Raw genomic sequence first — 6,469 nt, forward strand, 5'->3', positions numbered from 1 at the left:
GGGTGAGGGGGCTGTGTATGTGTGGTGTCAGGGTGAGGGGGGCTGTGTATGTGTGGTGTCAGGGTGAGGGGGGCTGTGTATGTGTGGTGTCAGCAGGGTGAGGGGGGCTGTGTATGTGTGGTGTCAGCAGGGTGAGGGGGGCTGTGTATGTGTGGTGTCAGCAGGGTGAGGGGGGCTGTGTATGTGTGGTGTCAGGGTGAGGGGGGCTGTGTATGTGTGGTGTCAGGGTGAGGGGGGCAGTGTATGTGTAGTGTCAGGGTGAGGGGGGCTGTGTATGTGTGGTGTCAGCAGTGAGGGGGGCTGTGTATGTGTGGTGTCAGGGTGAGGGGGGCTGTGTATGTGTGGTGTCAGGGTGAGGGGGGCTGTGTATGTGTGGTGTCAGGGTGAGGGGGGCTGTGTATGTGTGGTGTCAGGGTGAGGGGGGCTGTGTATGTGTGGTGTCAGGGTGAGGGGGGGCTGTGTATGTGTGGTGTCAGGGTGAGGGGGGCTGTGTATGTGTGGTGTCAGCAGTGAGGGGGGCTGTGTATGTGTGGTGTCAGGGTGAGGGGGGCTGTGTATGTGTGGTGTCAGCAGTGAGGGGGGCTGTGTATGTGTGGTGTCAGGGTGAGGGGGGCTGTGTATGTGTGGTGTCAGGGTGAGGGGGGCTGTGTATGTGTGGTGTCAGGGTGAGGGGGGCTGTGTATGTGTGGTGTCAGGGTGAGGGGGGCTGTGTATGTGTGGTGTCAGGGTGAGGGGGGCTGTGTATGTGTGGTCTCAGACCGTGAGCAGAAGGGGGGGGTATGTATGTGTGGTGTCTGGCTGTCAGCAGTGAAGAGGGCCGTGTATGTGTATGGCGTTTTTTCATGCATCTACTCATCTCGGTTCTTGAAACAAACATATGGTAGGAAACTAGATTTATAACATCAGTCCTGGTGAATGGCCCCCTTTAATATGACAGGGGTGTCCAGAGAAAAGGAAAATTCTCTATGGCTGGTGTAAAAATAAGAAACAGGCTATAGTCACCTACCTCAGCCCCCTGTGGCTACCATGCCAACTCTCCCAATCCTCCATTGGGCATTGCCTCTTCCTGAGGGGGAAGTTCGGGGGGGTTGGAGTTCCTGTGGAGTTGAAAAGGATTCACATTAATCTCCCGCAGTCATCTATTTCCAAATTACAAGCCTCTTTCCCATTTGATTGGCAACGACACTCCATTCAATACCTAGGTATGAACTTACCCCTACGTACGCTTTATAACCAAAACGATCTTAATTCTCTTTAAGTGTCGCTGTCGTTATAACTTTTTATAACTTTCAATATCTAAATCAACAGTAGATGTGATATAGAGCAAGTTTCATTTTTTTGTAATCATGCTGTAAAACAAAGCTATACTTACTGTATCCAGGTCCAGTCTCCCAAAGGCAGCTATACTTACTGTATCCAGGTCCAGTCTCCCAAAGGCAGCTATATAACAGCTATACTTACTGTATCCAGGTCCAGTCTCCCGAAGGCAGCTATATAACAGCCATACTTACTGTATCCAGGTCCAGTCTCCTGAAGGCAAATATATAACAGCTATACTTACTGTATCCAGGTCCAGTCTCCCAAAGGCAGCTATACTTACTGTATCCAGGTCCAGTCGCCTGAAGGCAGCTATAACAGCTATACTTACTGTATCCAGGTCCATCTCCCGAAGGCAGCTATACTTACTGTATCCAGGTCCAGTCTCCCGAAGGCAGCTATATAACAGCCATACTTACTGTATCCAGGTCCAGTCTCCTGAAGGCAAATATATAACAGCTATACTTACTGTATCCAGGTCCAGTCTCCCAAAGGCAGCTATACTTACTGTATCCAGGTCCAGTCGCCTGAAGGCAGCTATAACAGCTATACTTACTGTATCCAGATCCATCTCCCGAAGGCAGCTATACTTACTGTATCCAGGCCCAGTCTCCTGAAGGCAGCTATATAACAGCTATACTTACTGTATCCAGGTCCAGTCTCCTGAAGGCAGCTATATAACAGCTATCCTTACTGTATCCAGGTCCAGTCTCCTGAAGGTTGCTATATAACAGCTATACTTACTGTATCCAGGTCCAGTCTCCTGATGGCAGCTATATAACAGCTATACTTACTGTATGCAAGTCCAGTCTCCTGAAGGCAGCTATATAACAGCTATACTTACTGTATCCAGGTCCAGTCTCCTGAAGGCTGCTATATACATGCTGTGGGAAGAAGATAAGGTACTGGTAACAGAATATTCTTACATCTGATGTATGTTTTGCCACAAGGTCTCGCACACGTGCAGTGGTTTCTCCCATGTAATAAGTAGGCAACATACAATGAATTACATAAGAATGTCTCTACCAGAAGATGTCACAGTGATCTCCTCTTATTATTCGTGAGATGGGGCGCAATTCAAACAAGGAAAGGTGCCAAATCATTGTGCCGGAAAGAATTGCTTTCTATGTATTATGTATACCAGTGATTTTCAACCAGTGTGCCGCGACACATGGTCGGGTATGCTGCGGGGAAAGTTCCCCAAACTATGGTGCCCCTGTGTTTTGTTCCCCGGCAATGCGCAGCGATCAGTGGCGGATTATAATGTGGGCGGTTGCGTGGTGCGCAGGGGGGAGAAGTATGGGGGAGAGAAGCACAGGAGAGAAGCAGGGGGGAGAAAAGCACAGGAGAGAAGCAGGGGGAGAAATATGGTGGGGAGAAGCATGGGGGAGAGAAGCAGGGGGGAGAAGTATGGAGGAGAGAAGCATGGGGGAGAAGTATGGAGGAGAGAAGCATGGGGGAGAAGTATGGAGGAGAGAAGCATGGGGGAGAAGTATAGAGGAGAGAAGCATGGGGGAGAGAAGCACAGGAGAGAAGCAGGGGGGAGAAGTATGGTGGAGAGAAGCACAGAAGAGAAGCATGGTGGAGAGAAGCAGGGGGGAGAAGTATGGTGGAGAGAAGCACAGAAGAGAAGCATGGTGGAGAGAAGCAGGGGGGAGAAGTATGGTGGAGAGAAGCACAGGAGAGAAGCAGGGGGGAGAAGTATGGTGGAGAGAAGCATGGGGGAGAGAAGCGAAGGAGAGAAGCAGGGGGGAGAAGTATGGTGGAGAGAAGTACAGAAGAGAAGCATGGTGGAGAGAAGCACAGGAGAGAAGCAGGGGGGGAGAAGTATGGTGGAGAGAAGCACAGGAGAGAAGTAGGGGGGAGAAGTATGCTGGAGAGAAGTACAGGAGAGAAGTAGGGGGGAGAAGTATGGTGGAGAGAAGCACAGGAGAGAAGCAGGGGGGAGAAGTATGGGGGAGAGTAGCACAGGAGAGAAGTATGGGGGAGAGAAGCAGGGGGGAGAAGTATGGTGCAGAGAAGCACAGGAGAGAAGTATGGTGGAGAGAAGCACAGGAGAGAAGTAGGGGGGAGAAGTATGCTGGAGAGAAGTACAGGAGAGAAGTAGGGGGGAGAAGTATGGTGGAGAGAAGCACAGGAGAGAAGCAGGGGGGAGAAGTATGGTGGAGAGAAGCATGGGGGAGAGTAGCACAGGAGAGAAGTATGGGGGAGAGAAGCAGGGGGGAGAAGTATGGTGCAGAGAAGCACAGGAGAGAAGTATGGTGGAGAGAAGCACAGGGGGGAGAAGAAAACAGGCCCAGGTTTCACACTGAGTGAGTATAAATACATTTAGAATCTATATTATTAACTATATGTATAATATGTACTGTTTAGTGTCATTTTGTGCCATTTTGGTTGGTGGTGTGCCCCGGGATTTTTTAAGTATAAAAAGTGTGCCGCGGCTCAAAAAAAGGTTGAAAATCACTGATGTATACTATTAACCCTACAGGTCTCAGGTATGAAGAGGCATCTTGTAAGAAAGCCAAAGGTGGAGACTGAAATGTCTGGAAAAGCGAAACCTAAGAGGGGTCAATGTTCCTTTTTTCTTTCCTGTATCTTCGGTAATAGGTGGTGATAAGTACTGATAAGTTATTCTAGTAGATACTGTGTATATTACCTTATTGATCTTCTCAGATGTTCTTGTTCTATCAGTGTATGACGTAAGCCCCTATTATACCATGAGATTATCAGCCGTATCTGGGCCAATTGCCCCTAACCCTAACCCCCCCCCCCCCCCCCCGCTATTACACCCACCAACAGCAAGCACGTGCTGACCTGAGCGATAATCGATAATCGGCTCGTGTAAACACAGCGAACAATCAAGCGACGAACGAGAAATCGTTCATTGTGGTCTTTCAACATGTTATCAAATCGTTTCGCTAATAATTAGCAGATCGCTTTGTGTAAACAGTCTTTCACAGATTCCCCCTATGTGTGAAATGGGCTTAAGCGATCTTAAAACGATCACAATAACGATTTTTTTTTCAAACTATTTATCTTTTCGTCTAAATGCTGATCGTTCTAAAAACAAAATCGTTGCCTCAAAATCGTAAAACGATTGATTGGGCGAATTATCGCTCCGACTAAAGTTCATGAGAACATTGGACTTTCTAACTGCATCGCTAAACAATAGAATGGAAGCGTGTGAGTCGGTGTGGTCCCCCTGGGACGCTTAGCGTACTATTACACGGAACAATAATCGGCCAAATCGGCCGATTATCGCTCCATGTAATAAATACAACGATCAGCCGATGACAACGATCATCTGCTGATCGTTGATATAGGTTTGGATCTATTTTCTTCAGGCGCCGACCGCGCACCGCTACGTGTAATAGCGGTGCACGTCCGGCGACTGACGATATACATTACCTATCCACGTTCCAGGGCTGCTGTTGCGGTCTCTCTCTCCCCGGGTCCTGCGCGCTCTAGCTTCAGAGTGGCCAATCACAGGCCACTCTGAACTTAGAGCGTACAGGACACGGGGAGAAAAAGACCGCAGCAGCAGCCCTGGAACGTGGATAGGTAATGTATATCGTCAGTCGCCGGCCACGCACCGCTATTACTCGTAGTTTAACGATTATCGGGCCGTTTAATAGGTCCAGTAAACAAGCGCCGATCTAGCAGATCGCTGCTCGTTTACAGGTATTATCGGGCCCCCATCGGCCCGTGTAATACCACCCGTACTGTGTGCAACAAGGTTATGTTTAAGGAACTCTGGAACATAATCCTCCCCGTTTCCTCCCTTTTTCTGTTCTTCTCTCTGGTCTGTTCTCAGTGTTTGTACTTTGTCCTTCTTCCTCTTTTATGCTATTACTTTTCATTGGATTTATTGCTTTTCTGCCTGTTATCTTTGGATAGTGGTGATTTGGATTATTATCTTTAGACACGTGTGGTTTTGGATCCAGCAAGTTTCTGTTTTTCAGATTTTCAGTTTTAGTTATTTTTTGTTGTTTTTTTTCCCAATACGTTAAAATATTTTTTTTTTATTTTTTTTTACACTACTACAGAGGTCATTTTCTGTACTCCCTTCCTTTGGGTGGGTAAAACACTGGCCATTCCCCAGTCATCAGGAACATCTCCTATTACAAGCAATCTTACAAATCAATCCGGTGGGCAACAATCAGGATGAAAAATGATCAAAAATTCATTGGTACCGCTAAACAGTACAGATAACTACAGTTCACTTTGCAAACCATCTCTGACACAGCAAGCAGCAGTAAACAACCTAAAAACAAAACCCATAATGGCAGGATTGCTTGCCTTTTCCCGCTCAAAATATTTTTTTTGTTTCTTAAAGGGGTTGTCCGGCGAAAAAAAATTATTCACAGAATAACACACATTACAAAGTTATACAACTTTGTAATGTATGTTATGTCTGTGAATGGCCCCCTTCCCCGTGTCCCACCACCCCCACCCGTGTACCCGGAAGTGTGGTGCGCTATACATTACCTGTCGCGTGCCGACCACGGTCTCCGATCGTCAGCAGTGACGTCTTCTTCGGGAGCTTGGCGGATCTTCCCGAGTGCCGGCCGCCCTCTGCAGCGTCATCCGAAGCTCAGCCGCGATTGGCTGAGCATAACTGTGCTCAGCCAATCGCGGCTGAGCAGCTGATGACGTGGCCGCGTCATCAGCCGCTCAGCCGCGATTGGCTGAGCACAGTTATGCTCAGCCAATCGCGGCTGAGCTTCGGATGACGCTGCAGAGGGTGGCCGGCACTCGGGAAGATCCGACAAACTCCCGAAGAAGACGTCACTGCTGACGATCGGAGACCGTGGACGACACGACATGCGGTGAGTATAATGCACCACACTTCCGGGTCTAGCGTGGGTGGGGGGAAACACGGGGAAGGGGGCCATTCACAGACATAACATACATTACAAAGTTGTATAACTTTGTAATGTGTGTTATTCTGTGAATAATTTTTTTTCGCCGGATAACCCCTTTAATACTTATATGGTTAAATAAAGGGCACCATTAAATGGGTACTCTGGCAAAAATCTTTTTCTTTCAAATCGACTGATTTCAGAAAGTTATATATATTTGTAATTTACTTCTATTTAAAAATCTCCAGTCTTCCAGTACTTATCAGCTGCAGTATGTCCTGAAGGAAGTG

Source organism: Dendropsophus ebraccatus, chromosome 6, assembly GCF_027789765.1.
Source record: "Dendropsophus ebraccatus isolate aDenEbr1 chromosome 6, aDenEbr1.pat, whole genome shotgun sequence".
Taxonomy (NCBI): Eukaryota; Metazoa; Chordata; class Amphibia; order Anura; family Hylidae; genus Dendropsophus; species Dendropsophus ebraccatus.